We start from the raw sequence: 19,586 nt of genomic DNA, 5'->3' as shown, positions 1-19,586 counted from the left end.
CCTAGCTGAACGCTCGTACATGCCATGCAAGACCAGATGTTTGGTATTAGCTCAGACTGGGCAGGGCTGAAGCATGAGACTCTAGCAAAGAATTATCCACTACTGCAAAGAAAAAATTGATGTTGGTTTTGAAACGCAAACTTCAAAACAACTTGAAAAGAGTACCAAGAAAAGGGCTCGTCCGGGATTTGAACCCGGGACCTCTCGCACCCAAAGCGAGAATCATACCCCTAGACCAACGAGCCCTCAAAATCCTCTTACCTCTCAAAAGCTAATACCGGCTCTAAGCCCGCAATGAAGATCATGCTGGTATCTTTATGATGCTTGGTCTGTGAATACGCATGAAAGTCAGTCTCAACTTACCCTTTCTCAAACGATAGCACTATCATTTACAAGTGTCTCCTTTTATTCCGTCCCAGCTTTGGACACGTCTTACAGGAAGTCAGCCCTTATTTATATATTTCTTCAGTGGCTGAAGCTTAATGAGAAAGAGTAACAAGTTGTTCATAACAACATAAGAAACACATTGTGCATTTTCTCTTAAATACTCCTTCACTTTGTGCCAAAAGAAATACCAAGGTGAATACCTAGGCCACAGATTCAAGCTAAAGATCTTCCTGCTGAATGCAAGGCGCATTAAAAACTGCATATCGCTGGACTAAAGCATTCCTTGCATAGCCTCTAACATCATAACATAACTGAGCTGCTAGCAGCAAGCTAACCAATACCTTTCTGAAATGAGAATGACATGTGCCTATCTGCTCAATCAGTGCTCAATCAGGCTCGATCAGGCGAGATTTAGAAAAGGTGGAAAGGGTCCAAGTGGATGCCCCTTCCTTTTTAGGGTGGGTCCTGCTGACTATCATAGGATTGCTTGTAAAAGTGGCCAGGGTCAGAGGAAAAGCTGCCAACACTTCTTAGCGTTCTCTATAGATGCAGCCATTTTCTGTGACTGTAATTTCGGCCTTTTCCCAGAAGTCTCTATTCTGCCTATGCAAATTAACAAAAGCAGTGCTTATTCCTCACTTGCTCAAATGTCCTTCCTGTCCAGAAAGCTCTGATTAAGCATGCTTATTTTCTTTTTCTGGGATATTTTAAATTGTTTCGCTGTCCAGTCTGTGGCAGTAGAAAGCTGCTTATGATGCCAGGTTTTGATGAATCCCCAAGGTACAAGTACAGAGGAATATATCAGTCTCTAGGATATGGAACTTTTAGCTAACACATCACAATATGTGATGCTTGCCAAGAAAACACTACATTCTGGAGCGCTGATGATCAGAACATTCTGCTCCTGAAGGATAGAAAAGACAGCTTGATTGAAATAAAGTCTGTTTATATTGACACTCTCTCTCTCCCTATATATACATACATGCATACACACACACACACAGGTATGTCATGCATTTCTTCAGATTTGTTTCAACCATTTACCATTTATTGGAGAATCCCTACTTTTCAAGTGACTGCAAATGAAGTCATCTCTGGCACTTTTTGTGCAAAGTAAGAGACACACATGACACCTTATTATAAAAGTCATCGGTTTCTTTGTTACTGTGTACTTTCAAAGCATGGGGCTTTCACACGTCAGGTAAACCTGATTACCACTACACAACAAAAGCAGATGCAGCTTTCTTATCTATGTCGTGATAGAACAGTTGTGAATTGAGTAGAAGAAGGGCCCTGATGTGATACTTATTACATGCAGCCTGTAAGATAGTCAAACATGCAGGCTAGGAAGGAAGATGCAAATATCAATGTATTAGAAAAACACCTAAAGGCGAGTGATATGCTTTCATTCATGCATGGCTAGGAAAAATCGCCATACTGTTGCAAACATTCTTACACCACCAACTGGAAATAAATGATTCTGACATTAAACGTAAAGGTGAGAATGCATTTGTATCATCACCTTGAGAAGGATCATCTTGGAATTGAGCCGAGGGCCTCTGCACTCAAAGCCAGAAACACTCCACTAAAATAAGATTCCTGTTGGTGCCAACAATTCTCCATGTTAATGCTTGTTCTAGGTGAGCAGTGAACCGATTACAGGGCTCTTTTGAAAGCAAGGTCTGAGAACCAACAGATACATCCACACGCCGATTACTTTAGTGTTTTGAGAGAATTCCCTTTCTTGGAACGAGATTGCATGAAATAATCTTCAGGGCTTGGACAATTCCATGGCAAAACGGCACCTATCAACATTGTAGCCAACACAATATAACAACTGTTTCTGCCCGGTTTCGAACCGGGGACCTTTCGCGTGTGAGGCGAACTTGATAACCACTACACTACAGAAACAGATACCTACAGTTGATTTTTCTGTAATGAAACTGCTCCGAACTGGCTATTCCATGGGCCTCTGGCTTTAGATTTCTTTCATGCAACCTGCCCGACATCCCTAGCTGAACGCTCGTACATGCCATGCAAGACCAGATGTTTGGTATTAGCTCAGACTGGGCAGGGCTGAAGCATGAGACTCTAGCAAAGAATTATCCACTACTGCAAAGAAAAAATTGATGTTGGTTTTGAAACGCAAACTTCAAAACAACTTGAAAAGAGTACCAAGAAAAGGGCTCGTCCGGGATTTGAACCCGGGACCTCTCGCACCCAAAGCGAGAATCATACCCCTAGACCAACGAGCCCTCAAAATTCTCTTACCTCTCAAAAGCTAATACCGGCTCTAAGCCCGCAATGAAGATCATGCTGGTATCTTTATGATGCTTGGTCTGTGAATACGCATGAAAGTCAGTCTCAACTTACCCTTTCTCAAACGATAGCACTATCATTTACAAGTGTCTCCTTTTATTCCGTCCCAGCTTTGGACACGTCTTACAGGAAGTCAGCCCTTATTTATATATTTCTGCAGTGGCTGAAGCTTAATGAGAAAGAGTAACAAGTTGTTCATAACAACATAAGAAACACATTGTGCATTTTCTCTCAAATACTCCTTCACTTTGTGCCAAAAGAAATACCAAGGTGAATACCTAGGCCACAGATTCAAGCTAAAGATCTTCCTGCTGAATGCAAGGCGCAATAAAAACTGCATATCGCTGGACTAAAGCATTCCTTGCATAGCCTCTAACATCATAACATAACTGAGCTGCTAGCAGCAAGCTAACCAATACCTTTCTGAAATGAGAATGACATGTGCTTATCTGCTCAATCAGTGCTCAATCAGGCTCGATCAGGCGAGATTTAGAAAAGGTGGAAAGGGTCCAAGTGGATGCCCCTTCCTTTTTAGGGTGGGTCCTGCTGACTATCATAGGATTGCTTGTAAAAGTGGCCAGGGTCAGAGGAAAAGCTGCCAACACTTCTTAGCGTTCTCTATAGATGCAGCCATTTTCTGTGACTGTAATTTCGGCCTTTTCCCAGAAGTCTCTATTCTGCCTATGCAAATTAACAAAAGCAGTGCTTATTCCTCACTTGCTCAAATGTCCTTCCTGTCCAGAAAGCTCTGATTAAGCATGCTTATTTTCTTTTTCTGGGATATTTTAAATTGTTTCGCTGTCCAGTCTGTGGCAGTAGAAAGCTGCTTATGATGCCAGGTTTTGATGAATCCCCAAGGTACAAGTACAGAGGAATATATCAGTCTCTAGGATATGGAACTTTTAGCTAACACATCACAATATGTGATGCTTGCCAAGAAAACACTACATTCTGGAGCGCTGATGATCAGAACATTCTGCTCCTGAAGGATAGAAAAGACAGCTTGATTGAAATAAAGTCTGTTTATATTGACGCTCTCTCTCTCCCTATATATACATACATGCATACACACACACACACAGGTATGTCATGCATTTCTTCAGATTTGTTTCAACCATTTACCATTTATTGGAGAATCCCTACTTTTCAAGTGACTGCAAATGAAGTCATCTCTGGCACTTTTTGTGCAAAGTAAGAGACACACATGACACCTTATTATAAAAGTCATCGGTTTCTTTGTTACTGTGTACTTTCAAAGCATGGGGCTTTCACACGTCAGGTAAACCTGATTACCACTACACAACAAAAGCAGATGCAGCTTTCTTATCTATGTCGTGATAGAACAGTTGTGAATTGAGTAGAAGAAGGGCCCTGATGTGATACTTATTACATGCAGCCTGTAAGATAGTCAAACATGCAGGCTAGGAAGGAAGATGCAAATATCAATGTATTAGAAAAACACCTAAAGGCGAGTGATATGCTTTCATTCATGCATGGCTAGGAAAAATCGCCATACTGTTGCAAACATTCTTACACCACCAACTGGAAATAAATGATTCTGACATTAAACGTAAAGGTGAGAATGCATTTGTATCATCACCTTGAGAAGGATCATCTTGGAATTGAGCCGAGGGCCTCTGCACTCAAAGCCAGAAACACTCCACTAAAATAAGATTCCTGTTGGTGCCAACAATTCTCCATGTTAATGCTTGTTCTAGGTGAGCAGTGAACCGATTACAGGGCTCTTTTGAAAGCAAGGTCTGAGAACCAACAGATACATCCACACGCCGATTACTTTAGTGTTTTGAGAGAATTCCCTTTCTTGGAACGAGATTGCATGAAATAATCTTCAGGGCTTGGACAATTCCATGGCAAAACGGCACCTATCAACATTGTAGCCAACACAATATAACAACTGTTTCTGCCCGGTTTCGAACCGGGGACCTTTCGCGTGTGAGGCGAACTTGATAACCACTACACTACAGAAACAGATACCTACAGTTGATTTTTCTGTAATGAAACTGCTCCGAACTGGCTATTCCATGGGCCTCTGGCTTTAGATTTCTTTCATGCAACCTGCCCGACATCCCTAGCTGAACGCTCGTACATGCCATGCAAGACCAGATGTTTGGTATTAGCTCAGACTGGGCAGGGCTGAAGCATGAGACTCTAGCAAAGAATTATCCACTACTGCAAAGAAAAAATTGATGTTGGTTTTGAAACGCAAACTTCAAAACAACTTGAAAAGAGTACCAAGAAAAGGGCTCGTCCGGGATTTGAACCCGGGACCTCTCGCACCCAAAGCGAGAATCATACCCCTAGACCAACGAGCCCTCAAAATCCTCTTACCTCTCAAAAGCTAATACCGGCTCTAAGCCCGCAATGAAGATCATGCTGGTATCTTTATGATGCTTGGTCTGTGAATACGCATGAAAGTCAGTCTCAACTTACCCTTTCTCAAACGATAGCACTATCATTTACAAGTGTCTCCTTTTATTCCGTCCCAGCTTTGGACACGTCTTACAGGAAGTCAGCCCTTATTTATATATTTCTTCAGTGGCTGAAGCTTAATGAGAAAGAGTAACAAGTTGTTCATAACAACATAAGAAACACATTGTGCATTTTCTCTCAAATACTCCTTCACTTTGTGCCAAAAGAAATACCAAGGTGAATACCTAGGCCACAGATTCAAGCTAAAGATCTTCCTGGTGAACGCAAGGCGCAATAAAAACTGCATATCGCTGGACTAAAGCATTCCTTGCATAGCCTCTAACATCATAACATAACTGAGCTGCTAGCAGCAAGCTAACCAATACCTTTCTGAAATGAGAATGACATGTGCTTATCTGCTCAATCAGTGCTCAATCAGGCTCGATCAGGCGAGATTTAGAAAAGGTGGAAAGGGTCCAAGTGGATGCCCCTTCCTTTTTAGGGTGGGTCCTGCTGACTATCATAGGATTGCTTGTAAAAGTGGCCAGGGTCAGAGGAAAAGCTGCCAACACTTCTTAGCGTTCTCTATAGATGCAGCCATTTTCTGTGACTGTAATTTCGGCCTTTTCCCAGAAGTCTCTATTCTGCCTATGCAAATTAACAAAAGCAGTGCTTATTCCTCACTTGCTCAAATGTCCTTCCTGTCCAGAAAGCTCTGATTAAGCATGCTTATTTTCTTTTTCTGGGATATTTTAAATTGTTTCGCTGTCCAGTCTGTGGCAGTAGAAAGCTGCTTATGATGCCAGGTTTTGATGAATCCCCAAGGTACAAGTACAGAGGAATATATCAGTCTCTAGGATATGGAACTTTTAGCTAACACATCACAATATGTGATGCTTGCCAAGAAAACACTACATTCTGGAGCGCTGATGATCAGAACATTCTGCTCCTGAAGGATAGAAAAGACAGCTTGATTGAAATAAAGTCTGTTTATATTGACGCTCTCTCTCTCCCTATATATACATACATGCGTACACACACACACACAGGTATGTCATGCATTTCTTCAGATTTGTTTCAACCATTTACCATTTATTGGAGAATCCCTACTTTTCAAGTGACTGCAAATGAAGTCATCTCTGGCACTTTTTGTGCAAAGTAAGAGACACACATGACACCTTTTTATAAAAGTCATCAGTTTCTTTGTTACTGTGTACTTTCAAAGCATGGGGCTTTCACACGTCAGGTAAACCTGATTACCACTACACAACAAAAGCAGATGCAGCTTTCTTATCTATGTCGTGATAGAACAGTTGTGAATTGAGTAGAAGAAGGGCCCTGATGTGATACTTATTACATGCAGCCTGTAAGATAGTCAAACATGCAGGCTAAGAAGGAAGATGCAAATATCAATGTATTAGAAAAACACCTAAAGGCGAGTGATATGCTTTCATTCATGCATGGCTAGGAAAAATCGCCATACTGTTGCAAACATTCTTACACCACCAACTGGAAATAAATGATTCTGACATTAAACGTAAAGGTGACAATGCATTTGTATCATCACCTTGAGAAGGATCATCTTGGAATTGAGCCGAGGGCCTCTGCACTCAAAGCCAGAAACACTCCACTAAAATAAGATTCCTGTTGGTGCCAACAATTCTCCATGTTAATGCTTGTTCTAGGTGAGCAGTGAACCGATTGCAGGGCTCTTTTGAAAGCAAGGTCTGAGAACCAACAGATACATCCACACGCCGATTACTTTAGTGTTTTGAGAGAATTCCCTTTCTTGGAACGAGATTGCATGAAATAATCTTCAGGGCTTGGACAATTCCATGGCAAAACGGCACCTATCAACATTGTAGCCAACACAATATAACAACTGTTTCTGCCCGGTTTCGAACCGGGGACCTTTCGCGTGTGAGGCGAACGTGATAACCACTACACTACAGAAACAGATACCTACAGTTGATTTTTCTGTAATTAAACTGCTCCGAACTGGCTATTCCATGGGCCTCTGGCTTTAGATTTCTTTCATGCAACCTGCCCGACATCCCTAGCTGAACGCTCAGACATGCCATGCAAGACCAGATGTTTGGTATTAGCTCAGACTGGGCAGGGCTGAAGCATGAGACTCTAGCAAAGAATTATCCACTACTGCAAAGAAAAAATTGATGTTGGTTTTGAAACGCAAACTTCAAAACAACTTGAAAAGAGTACCAAGAAAAGGGCTCGTCCGGGATTTGAACCCGGGACCTCTCGCACCCAAAGCGAGAATCATACCCCTAGACCAACGAGCCCTCAAAATCCTCTTACCTCTCAAAAGCTAATACCGGCTCTAAGCCCGCAATGAAGATCATGCTGGTATCTTTATGATGCTTGGTCTGTGAATACGCATGAAAGTCAGTCTCAACTTACCCTTTCTCAAACGATAGCACTATCATTTACAAGTGTCTGCTTTTATTCCGTCCCAGCTTTGGACACGTCTTACAGGAAGTCAGCCCTTATTTATATATTTCTTCAGTGGCTGAAGCTTAATGAGAAAGAGTAACAAGTTGTTCATAACAACATAAGAAACACATTGTGCATTTTCTCTTAAATACTCCTTCACTTTGTGCCAAAAGAAATACCAAGGTGAATACCTAGGCCACAGATTCAAGCTAAAGATCTTCCTGCTGAATGCAAGGCGCAATAAAAACTGCATATCGCTGGACTAAAGCATTCCTTGCATAGCCTCTAACATCATAACATAACTGAGCTGCTAGCAGCAAGCTAACCAATACCTTTCTGAAATGAGAATGACATGTGCTTATCTGCTCAATCAGTGCTCAATCAGGCTCGATCAGGCGAGATTTAGAAAAGGTGGAAAGGGTCCAAGTGGATGCCCCTTCCTTTTTAGGGTGGGTCCTGCTGACTATCATAGGATTGCTTGTAAAAGTGGCCAGGGTCAGAGGAAAAGCTGCCAACACTTCTTAGCGTTCTCTATAGATGCAGCCATTTTCTGTGACTGTAATTTCGGCCTTTTCCCAGAAGTCTCTATTCTGCCTATGCAAATTAACAAAAGCAGTGCTTATTCCTCACTTGCTCAAATGTCCTTCCTGTCCAGAAAGCTCTGATTAAGCATGCTTATTTTCTTTTTCTGGGATATTTTAAATTGTTTCGCTGTCCAGTCTGTGGCAGTAGAAAGCTGCTTATGATGCCAGGTTTTGATGAATCCCCAAGGTACAAGTACAGAGGAATATATCAGTCTCTAGGATATGGAACTTTTAGCTAACACATCACAATATGTGATGCTTGCCAAGAAAACACTACATTCTGGAGCGCTGATGATCAGAACATTCTGCTCCTGAAGGATAGAAAAGACAGCTTGATTGAAATAAAGTCTGTTTATATTGACGCTCTCTCTCTCCCTATATATACATACATGCATACACACACACACACAGGTATGTCATGCATTTCTTCAGATTTGTTTCAACCATTTACCATTTATTGGAGAATCCCTACTTTTCAAGTGACTGCAAATGAAGTCATCTCTGGCACTTTTTGTGCAAAGTAAGAGACACACATGACACCTTATTATAAAAGTCATCGGTTTCTTTGTTACTGTGTACTTTCAAAGCATGGGGCTTTCACACGTCAGGTAAACCTGATTACCACTACACAACAAAAGCAGATGCAGCTTTCTTATCTATGTCGTGATAGAACAGTTGTGAATTGAGTAGAAGAAGGGCCCTGATGTGATACTTATTACATGCAGCCTGTAAGATAGTCAAACATGCAGGCTAGGAAGGAAGATGCAAATATCAATGTATTAGAAAAACACCTAAAGGCGAGTGATATGCTTTCATTCATGCATGGCTAGGAAAAATCGCCATACTGTTGCAAACATTCTTACACCACCAACTGGAAATAAATGATTCTGACATTAAACGTAAAGGTGAGAATGCATTTGTATCATCACCTTGAGAAGGATCATCTTGGAATTGAGCCGAGGGCCTCTGCACTCAAAGCCAGAAACACTCCACTAAAATAAGATTCCTGTTGGTGCCAACAATTCTCCATGTTAATGCTTGTTCTAGGTGAGCAGTGAACCGATTACAGGGCTCTTTTGAAAGCAAGGTCTGAGAACCAACAGATACATCCACACGCCGATTACTTTAGTGTTTTGAGAGAATTCCCTTTCTTGGAACGAGATTGCATGAAATAATCTTCAGGGCTTGGACAATTCCATGGCAAAACGGCACCTATCAACATTGTAGCCAACACAATATAACAACTGTTTCTGCCCGGTTTCGAACCGGGGACCTTTCGCGTGTGAGGCGAACTTGATAACCACTACACTACAGAAACAGATACCTACAGTTGATTTTTCTGTAATGAAACTGCTCCGAACTGGCTATTCCATGGGCCTCTGGCTTTAGATTTCTTTCATGCAACCTGCCCGACATCCCTAGCTGAACGCTCGTACATGCCATGCAAGACCAGATGTTTGGTATTAGCTCAGACTGGGCAGGGCTGAAGCATGAGACTCTAGCAAAGAATTATCCACTACTGCAAAGAAAAAATTGATGTTGGTTTTGAAACGCAAACTTCAAAACAACTTGAAAAGAGTACCAAGAAAAGGGCTCGTCCGGGATTTGAACCCGGGACCTCTCGCACCCAAAGCGAGAATCATACCCCTAGACCAACGAGCCCTCAAAATTCTCTTACCTCTCAAAAGCTAATACCGGCTCTAAGCCCGCAATGAAGATCATGCTGGTATCTTTATGATGCTTGGTCTGTGAATACGCATGAAAGTCAGTCTCAACTTACCCTTTCTCAAACGATAGCACTATCATTTACAAGTGTCTCCTTTTATTCCGTCCCAGCTTTGGACACGTCTTACAGGAAGTCAGCCCTTATTTATATATTTCTGCAGTGGCTGAAGCTTAATGAGAAAGAGTAACAAGTTGTTCATAACAACATAAGAAACACATTGTGCATTTTCTCTCAAATACTCCTTCACTTTGTGCCAAAAGAAATACCAAGGTGAATACCTAGGCCACAGATTCAAGCTAAAGATCTTCCTGCTGAATGCAAGGCGCAATAAAAACTGCATATCGCTGGACTAAAGCATTCCTTGCATAGCCTCTAACATCATAACATAACTGAGCTGCTAGCAGCAAGCTAACCAATACCTTTCTGAAATGAGAATGACATGTGCTTATCTGCTCAATCAGTGCTCAATCAGGCTCGATCAGGCGAGATTTAGAAAAGGTGGAAAGGGTCCAAGTGGATGCCCCTTCCTTTTTAGGGTGGGTCCTGCTGACTATCATAGGATTGCTTGTAAAAGTGGCCAGGGTCAGAGGAAAAGCTGCCAACACTTCTTAGCGTTCTCTATAGATGCAGCCATTTTCTGTGACTGTAATTTCGGCCTTTTCCCAGAAGTCTCTATTCTGCCTATGCAAATTAACAAAAGCAGTGCTTATTCCTCACTTGCTCAAATGTCCTTCCTGTCCAGAAAGCTCTGATTAAGCATGCTTATTTTCTTTTTCTGGGATATTTTAAATTGTTTCGCTGTCCAGTCTGTGGCAGTAGAAAGCTGCTTATGATGCCAGGTTTTGATGAATCCCCAAGGTACAAGTACAGAGGAATATATCAGTCTCTAGGATATGGAACTTTTAGCTAACACATCACAATATGTGATGCTTGCCAAGAAAACACTACATTCTGGAGCGCTGATGATCAGAACATTCTGCTCCTGAAGGATAGAAAAGACAGCTTGATTGAAATAAAGTCTGTTTATATTGACGCTCTCTCTCTCCCTATATATACATACATGCATACACACACACACACAGGTATGTCATGCATTTCTTCAGATTTGTTTCAACCATTTACCATTTATTGGAGAATCCCTACTTTTCAAGTGACTGCAAATGAAGTCATCTCTGGCACTTTTTGTGCAAAGTAAGAGACACACATGACACCTTATTATAAAAGTCATCGGTTTCTTTGTTACTGTGTACTTTCAAAGCATGGGGCTTTCACACGTCAGGTAAACCTGATTACCACTACACAACAAAAGCAGATGCAGCTTTCTTATCTATGTCGTGATAGAACAGTTGTGAATTGAGTAGAAGAAGGGCCCTGATGTGATACTTATTACATGCAGCCTGTAAGATAGTCAAACATGCAGGCTAGGAAGGAAGATGCAAATATCAATGTATTAGAAAAACACCTAAAGGCGAGTGATATGCTTTCATTCATGCATGGCTAGGAAAAATCGCCATACTGTTGCAAACATTCTTACACCACCAACTGGAAATAAATGATTCTGACATTAAACGTAAAGGTGAGAATGCATTTGTATCATCACCTTGAGAAGGATCATCTTGGAATTGAGCCGAGGGCCTCTGCACTCAAAGCCAGAAACACTCCACTAAAATAAGATTCCTGTTGGTGCCAACAATTCTCCATGTTAATGCTTGTTCTAGGTGAGCAGTGAACCGATTACAGGGCTCTTTTGAAAGCAAGGTCTGAGAACCAACAGATACATCCACACGCCGATTACTTTAGTGTTTTGAGAGAATTCCCTTTCTTGGAACGAGATTGCATGAAATAATCTTCAGGGCTTGGACAATTCCATGGCAAAACGGCACCTATCAACATTGTAGCCAACACAATATAACAACTGTTTCTGCCCGGTTTCGAACCGGGGACCTTTCGCGTGTGAGGCGAACTTGATAACCACTACACTACAGAAACAGATACCTACAGTTGATTTTTCTGTAATGAAACTGCTCCGAACTGGCTATTCCATGGGCCTCTGGCTTTAGATTTCTTTCATGCAACCTGCCCGACATCCCTAGCTGAACGCTCGTACATGCCATGCAAGACCAGATGTTTGGTATTAGCTCAGACTGGGCAGGGCTGAAGCATGAGACTCTAGCAAAGAATTATCCACTACTGCAAAGAAAAAATTGATGTTGGTTTTGAAACGCAAACTTCAAAACAACTTGAAAAGAGTACCAAGAAAAGGGCTTGTCCGGGATTTGAACCCGGGACCTCTCGCACCCAAAGCGAGAATCATACCCCTAGACCAACGAGCCCTCAAAATTCTCTTACCTCTCAAAAGCTAATACCGGCTCTAAGCCCGCAATGAAGATCATGCTGGTATCTTTATGATGCTTGGTCTGTGAATACGCATGAAAGTCAGTCTCAACTTACCCTTTCTCAAACGATAGCACTATCATTTACAAGTGTCTCCTTTTATTCCGTCCCAGCTTTGGACACGTCTTACAGGAAGTCAGCCCTTATTTATATATTTCTGCAGTGGCTGAAGCTTAATGAGAAAGAGTAACAAGTTGTTCATAACAACATAAGAAACACATTGTGCATTTTCTCTCAAATACTCCTACACTTTGTGCCAAAAGAAATACCAAGGTGAATACCTAGGCCACAGATTCAAGCTAAAGATCTTCCTGGTGAAGGCAAGGCGCAATAAAAACTGCATATCGCTGGACTAAAGCATTCCTTGCATAGCCTCTAACATCATAACATAACTGAGCTGCTAGCAGCAAGCTAACCAATACCTTTCTGAAATGAGAATGACATGTGCTTATCTGCTCAATCAGTGCTCAATCAGGCGAGATCAGGCGAGATTTAGAAAAGGTGGAAAGGGTCCAAGTGGATGCCCCTTCCTTTTTAGGGTGGGTCCTGCTGACTATCATAGGATTGCTTGTAAAAGTGGCCAGGGTCAGAGGAAAAGCTGCCAACACTTCTTAGCGTTCTCTATAGATGCAGCCATTTTCTGTGACTGTAATTTCGGCCTTTTCCCAGAAGTCTCTATTCTGCCTATGCAAATTAACAAAAGCAGTGCTTATTCCTCACTTGCTCAAATGTCCTTCCTGTCCAGAAAGCTCTGATTAAGCATGCTTATTTTCTTTTTCTGGGATATTTTAAATTGTTTCGCTGTCCAGTCTGTGGCAGTAGAAAGCTGCTTATGATGCCAGGTTTTGATGAATCCCCAAGGTACAAGTACAGAGGAATATATCAGTCTCTAGGATATGGAACTTTTAGCTAACACATCACAATATGTGATGCTTGCCAAGAAAACACTACATTCTGGAGCGCTGATGATCAGAACATTCTGCTCCTGAAGGATAGAAAAGACAGCTTGATTGAAATAAAGTCTGTTTATATTGACGCTCTCTCTCTCCCTATATATACATACATGCATACACACACACACACAGGTATGTCATGCATTTCTTCAGATTTGTTTCAACCATTTACCATTTATTGGAGAATCCCTACTTTTCAAGTGACTGCAAATGAAGTCATCTCTGGCACTTTTTGTGCAAAGTAAGAGACACACATGACACCTTATTATAAAAGTCATCGGTTTCTTTGTTACTGTGTACTTTCAAAGCATGGGGCTTTCACACGTCAGGTAAACCTGATTACCACTACACAACAAAAGCAGATGCAGCTTTCTTATCTATGTCGTGATAGAACAGTTGTGAATTGAGTAGAAGAAGGGCCCTGATGTGATACTTATTACATGCAGCCTGTAAGATAGTCAAACATGCAGGCTAGGAAGGAAGATGCAAATATCAATGTATTAGAAAAACACCTAAAGGCGAGTGATATGCTTTCATTCATGCATGGCTAGGAAAAATCGCCATACTGTTGCAAACATTCTTACACCACCAACTGGAAATAAATGATTCTGACATTAAACGTAAAGGTGAGAATGCATTTGTATCATCACCTTGAGAAGGATCATCTTGGAATTGAGCCGAGGGCCTCTGCACTCAAAGCCAGAAACACTCCACTAAAATAAGATTCCTGTTGGTGCCAACAATTCTCCATGTTAATGCTTGTTCTAGGTGAGCAGTGAACCGATTACAGGGCTCTTTTGAAAGCAAGGTCTGAGAACCAACAGATACATCCACACGCCGATTACTTTAGTGTTTTGAGAGAATTCCCTTTCTTGGAACGAGATTGCATGAAATAATCTTCAGGGCTTGGACAATTCCATGGCAAAACGGCACCTATCAACATTGTAGCCAACACAATATAACAACTGTTTCTGCCCGGTTTCGAACCGGGGACCTTTCGCGTGTGAGGCGAACTTGATAACCACTACACTACAGAAACAGATACCTACAGTTGATTTTTCTGTAATGAAACTGCTCCGAACTGGCTATTCCATGGGCCTCTGGCTTTAGATTTCTTTCATGCAACCTGCCCGACATCCCTAGCTGAACGCTCGTACATGCCATGCAAGACCAGATGTTTGGTATTAGCTCAGACTGGGCAGGGCTGAAGCATGAGACTCTAGCAAAGAATTATCCACTACTGCAAAGAAAAAATTGATGTTGGTTTTGAAACGCAAACTTCAAAACAACTTGAAAAGAGTACCAAGAAAAGGGCTCGTCCGGGATTTGAACCCGGGACCTCTCGCACCCAAAGCGAGAATCATACCCCTAGACCAACGAGCCCTCAAAATTCTCTTACCTCTCAAAAGCTAATACCGGCTCTAAGCCCGCAATGAAGATCATGCTGGTATCTTTATGATGCTTGGTCTGTGAATACGCATGAAAGTCAGTCTCAACTTACCCTTTCTCAAACGATAGCACTATCATTTACAAGTGTCTCCTTTTATTCCGTCCCAGCTTTGGACACGTCTTACAGGAAGTCAGCCCTTATTTATATATTTCTGCAGTGGCTGAAGCTTAATGAGAAAGAGTAACAAGTTGTTCATAACAACATAAGAAACACATTGTGCATTTTCTCTCAAATACTCCTTCACTTTGTGCCAAAAGAAATACCAAGGTGAATACCTAGGCCACAGATTCAAGCTAAAGATCTTCCTGGTGAAGGCAAGGCGCAATAAAAACTGCATATCGCTGGACTAAAGCATTCCTTGCATAGCCTCTAACATCATAACATAACTGAGCTGCTAGCAGCAAGCTAACCAATACCTTTCTGAAATGAGAATGACATGTGCTTATCTGCTCAATCAGTGCTCAATCAGGCTCGATCAGGCGAGATTTAGAAAAGGTGGAAAGGGTCCAAGTGGATGCCCCTTCCTTTTTAGGGTGGGTCCTGCTGACTATCATAGGATTGCTTGTAAAAGTGGCCAGGGTCAGAGGAAAAGCTGCCAACACTTCTTAGCGTTCTCTATAGATGCAGCCATTTTCTGTGACTGTAATTTCGGCCTTTTCCCAGAAGTCTCTATTCTGCCTATGCAAATTAACAAAAGCAGTGCTTATTCCTCACTTGCTCAAATGTCCTTCCTGTCCAGAAAGCTCTGATTAAGCATGCTTATTTTCTTTTTCTGGGATATTTTAAATTGTTTCGCTGTCCAGTCTGTGGCAGTAGAAAGCTGCTTATGATGCCAGGTTTTGATGAATCCCCAAGGTACAAGTACAGAGGAATATATCAGTCTCTAGGATATGGAACTTTTAGCTAACACATCACAATATGTGATGCTTGCCAAGAAAACACTACATTCTGGAGCGCTGATGATCAGAACATTCTGCTCCTGAAGGATAGAAAAGACAGCTTGATTGAAATAAAGTCTGTTTATATTGACGCTCTCTCTCTCCCTATATATACATACATGCATACACACACACACACACACAGGTATGTCATGCATTTCTTCAGATTTGTTTCAACCATTTACCATTTATTGGAGAATCCCTACTTTTCAAGTGACTGCAAATGAAGTCATCTCTGGCACTTTTTGTGCAAAGTAAGAGACACACATGACACCTTTTTATAAAAGTCATCGGTTTCTTTGTTACTGTGTACTTTCAAAGCATGGGGCTTTCACACGTCAGGTAAACCTGATTACCACTACACAACAAAAGCAGATGCAGCTTTCTTATCTATGTCGTGATAGAACAGTTGTGAATTGAGTAGAAGAAGGGCCCTGATGTGATACTTATTACATGCAGCCTGTAAGATAGTCAAACATGCAGGCTAGGAAGGAAGATGCAAATATCAATGTATTAGAAAAACACCTAAAGGCGAGTGATATGCTTTCATTCATGCATGGCTAGGAAAAATCGCCATACTGTTGCAAACATTCTTACACCACCAACTGGAAATAAATGATTCTGACATTAAACGTAAAGGTGACAATGCATTTGTATCATCACCCTGAGAAGGATCATCTTGGAATTGAGCCGAGGGCCTCTGCACTCAAAGCCAGAAACACTCCACTAAAATAAGATTCCTGTTGGTGCCAACAATTCTCCATGTTAATGCTTGTTCTAGGTGAGCAGTGAACCGATTGCAGGGCTCTTTTGAAAGCAAGGTCTGAGAACCAACAGATACATCCACACGCCGATTACTTTAGTGTTTTGAGAGAATTCCCTTTCTTGGAACGAGATTGCATGAAATAATCTTCAGGGCTTGGACAATTCCATGGCAAAACGGCACCTATCAACATTGTAGCCAACACAATATAACAACTGTTTCTGCCCGGTTTCGAACCGGGGACCTTTCGCGCGTGAGGCGAACGTGATAACCACTACACTACAGAAACAGATACCTACAGTTGATTTTTCTGTAATGAAACTGCTCCGAACTGGCTATTCCATGGGCCTCTGGCTTTAGATTTCTTTCATGCAACCTGCCCGACATCCCTAGCTGAACGCTCGTACATGCCATGCAAGACCAGATGTTTGGTATTAGCTCAGACTGGGCAGGGCTGAAGCATGAGACTCTAGCAAAGAATTATCCACTACTGCAAAGAAAAAATTGATGTTGGTTTTGAAACGCAAACTTCAAAACAACTTGAAAAGAGTACCAAGAAAAGGGCTCGTCCGGGATTTGAACCCGGGACCTCTCGCACCCAAAGCGAGAATCATACCCCTAGACCAACGAGCCCTCAAAATCCTCTTACCTCTCAAAAGCTAATACCGGCTCTAAGCCCGCAATGAAGATCATGCTGGTATCTTTATGATGCTTGGTCTGTGAATACGCATGAAAGTCAGTCTCAACTTACCCTTTCTCAAACGATAGCACTATCATTTACAAGTGTCTCCTTTTATTCCGTCCCAGCTTTGGACACGTCTTACAGGAAGTCAGCCCTTATTTATATATTTCTTCAGTGGCTGAAGCTTAATGAGAAAGAGTAACAAGTTGTTCATAACAACATAAGAAACACATTGTGCATTTTCTCTCAAATACTCCTTCACTTTGTGCCAAAAGAAATACCAAGGTGAATACCTAGGCCACAGATTCAAGCTAAAGATCTTCCTGCTGAATGCAAGGCGCATTAAAAACTGCATATCGCTGGACTAAAGCATTCCTTGCATAGCCTCTAACATCATAACATAACTGAGCTGCTAGCAGCAAGCTAACCAATACCTTTCTGAAATGAGAATGACATGTGCTTATCTGCTCAATCAGTGCTCAATAGGCTCGATCAGGCGAGATTTAGAAAAGGTGGAAAGGGTCCAAGTGGATGCCCCTTCCTTTTTAGGGTGGGTCCTGCTGACTATCATAGGATTGCTTGTAAAAGTGGCCAGGGTCAGAGGAAAAGCTGCCAACACTTCTTAGCGTTCTCTATAGATGCAGCCATTTTCTGTGACTGTAATTTCGGCCTTTTCCCAGAAGTCTCTATTCTGCCTATGCAAATTAACAAAAGCAGTGCTTATTCCTCACTTGCTCAAATGTCCTTCCTGTCCAGAAAGCTCTGATTAAGCATGCTTATTTTCTTTTTCTGGGATATTTTAAATTGTTTCGCTGTCCAGTCTGTGGCAGTAGAAAGCTGCTTATGATGCCAGGTTTTGATGAATCCCCAAGGTACAAGTACAGAGGAATATATCAGTCTCTAGGATATGGAACTTTTAGCTAACACATCACAATATGTGATGCTTGCCAAGAAAACACTACATTCTGGAGCGCTGATGATCAGAACATTCTGCTCCTGAAGGATAGAAAAGACAGCTTGATTGAAATAAAGTCTGTTTATATTGACGCTCTCTCTCTCCCTATATATACATACATGCATACACACACACACACACACAGGTATGTCATGCATTTCTTCAGATTTGTTTCAACCATTTACCATTTATTGGAGAATCCCTACTTTTCAAGTGACTGCAAATGAAGTCATCTCTGGCACTTTTTGTGCAAAGTAAGAGACACACATGACACCTTTTTATAAAAGTCATCGGTTTCTTTGTTACTGTGTACTTTCAAAGCATGGGGCTTTCACACGTCAGGTAAACCTGATTACCACTACACAACAAAAGCAGATGCAGCTTTCTTATCTATGTCGTGATAGAACAGTTGTGAATTGAGTAGAAGAAGGGCCCTGATGTGATACTTATTACATGCAGCCTGTAAGATAGTCAAACATGCAGGCTAGGAAGGAAGATGCAAATATCAATGTATTAGAAAAACACCTAAAGGCGAGTGATATGCTTTCATTCATGCATGGCTAGGAAAAATCGCCATACTGTTGCAAACATTCTTACACCACCAACTGGAAATAAATGATTCTGACATTAAACGTAAAGGTGACAATGCATTTGTATCATCACCCTGAGAAGGATCATCTTGGAATTGAGCCGAGGGCCTCTGCACTCAAAGCCAGAAACACTCCACTAAAATAAGATTCCTGTTGGTGCCAACAATTCTCCATGTTAATGCTTGTTCTAGGTGAGCAGTGAACCGATTGCAGGGCTCTTTTGAAAGCAAGGTCTGAGAACCAACAGATACATCCACACGCCGATTACTTTAGTGTTTTGAGAGAATTCCCTTTCTTGGAACGAGATTGCATGAAATAATCTTCAGGGCTTGGACAATTCCATGGCAAAACGGCACCTATCAACATTGTAGCCAACACAATATAACAACTGTTTCTGCCCGGTTTCGAACCGGGGACCTTTCGCGCGTGAGGCGAACGTGATAACCACTACACTACAGAAACAGATACCTACAGTTGATTTTTCTGTAATGAAACTGCTCCGAACTGGCTATTCCATGGGCCTCTGGCTTTAGATTTCTTTCATGCAACCTGCCCGACATCCCTAGCTGAACGCTCGTACATGCCATGCAAGACCAGATGTTTGGTATTAGCTCAGACTGGGCAGGGCTGAAGCATGAGACTCTAGCAAAGAATTATCCACTACTGCAAAGAAAAAATTGATGTTGGTTTTGAAACGCAAACTTCAAAACAACTTGAAAAGAGTACCAAGAAAAGGGCTCGTCCGGGATTTGAACCCGGGACCTCTCGCACCCAAAGCGAGAATCATACCCCTAGACCAACGAGCCCTCAAAATCCTCTTACCTCTCAAAAGCTAATACCGGCTCTAAGCCCGCAATGAAGATCATGCTGGTATCTTTATGATGCTTGGTCTGTGAATACGCATGAAAGTCAGTCTCAACTTACCCTTTCTCAAACGATAGCACTATCATTTACAAGTGTCTCC

General features: G+C 41.8%; 11 non-coding genes across 11 annotated transcripts; all 11 read right to left on the bottom strand.

Annotated features, from left to right (window-relative positions):
- Positions 1–173: 173 nt before the first annotated feature.
- TRNAP-UGG (transfer RNA proline (anticodon UGG)) lies at positions 174–245 on the bottom strand. Its single transcript has one exon. It is a non-coding gene; the product is annotated as a tRNA-Pro (tRNA).
- A 2,325-nt stretch (positions 246–2,570) lies between these two features.
- Positions 2,571–2,642, bottom strand: TRNAP-UGG (transfer RNA proline (anticodon UGG)). The gene has a single exon. It is a non-coding gene; the product is annotated as a tRNA-Pro (tRNA).
- Positions 2,643–4,967: 2,325 nt separating this feature from the next.
- Positions 4,968–5,039, bottom strand: TRNAP-UGG (transfer RNA proline (anticodon UGG)). The gene has a single exon. It is a non-coding gene; the product is annotated as a tRNA-Pro (tRNA).
- A 1,980-nt stretch (positions 5,040–7,019) lies between these two features.
- On the bottom strand, positions 7,020–7,092 carry TRNAV-CAC (transfer RNA valine (anticodon CAC)). Its single transcript has one exon. It is a non-coding gene; the product is annotated as a tRNA-Val (tRNA).
- A 272-nt stretch (positions 7,093–7,364) lies between these two features.
- On the bottom strand, positions 7,365–7,436 carry TRNAP-UGG (transfer RNA proline (anticodon UGG)). The gene has a single exon. It is a non-coding gene; the product is annotated as a tRNA-Pro (tRNA).
- A 2,325-nt stretch (positions 7,437–9,761) lies between these two features.
- On the bottom strand, positions 9,762–9,833 carry TRNAP-UGG (transfer RNA proline (anticodon UGG)). Its single transcript has one exon. It is a non-coding gene; the product is annotated as a tRNA-Pro (tRNA).
- A 4,722-nt stretch (positions 9,834–14,555) lies between these two features.
- On the bottom strand, positions 14,556–14,627 carry TRNAP-UGG (transfer RNA proline (anticodon UGG)). The gene has a single exon. It is a non-coding gene; the product is annotated as a tRNA-Pro (tRNA).
- Positions 14,628–16,611: 1,984 nt separating this feature from the next.
- On the bottom strand, positions 16,612–16,684 carry TRNAV-CAC (transfer RNA valine (anticodon CAC)). Its single transcript has one exon. It is a non-coding gene; the product is annotated as a tRNA-Val (tRNA).
- Positions 16,685–16,956: 272 nt separating this feature from the next.
- On the bottom strand, positions 16,957–17,028 carry TRNAP-UGG (transfer RNA proline (anticodon UGG)). The gene has a single exon. It is a non-coding gene; the product is annotated as a tRNA-Pro (tRNA).
- A 1,983-nt stretch (positions 17,029–19,011) lies between these two features.
- Positions 19,012–19,084, bottom strand: TRNAV-CAC (transfer RNA valine (anticodon CAC)). The gene has a single exon. It is a non-coding gene; the product is annotated as a tRNA-Val (tRNA).
- Positions 19,085–19,356: 272 nt separating this feature from the next.
- TRNAP-UGG (transfer RNA proline (anticodon UGG)) lies at positions 19,357–19,428 on the bottom strand. Its single transcript has one exon. It is a non-coding gene; the product is annotated as a tRNA-Pro (tRNA).
- Between the last annotated feature and the right edge of the window lie 158 nt (positions 19,429–19,586).

This window comes from Triturus cristatus, chromosome 8 (genome assembly GCF_964204655.1).
Source record: "Triturus cristatus chromosome 8, aTriCri1.1, whole genome shotgun sequence".
Taxonomy (NCBI): Eukaryota; Metazoa; Chordata; class Amphibia; order Caudata; family Salamandridae; genus Triturus; species Triturus cristatus.
The sequence above is the reverse complement of the archived record's forward strand: the minus strand, read 5'-3'. Positions and strand labels throughout refer to the sequence as shown.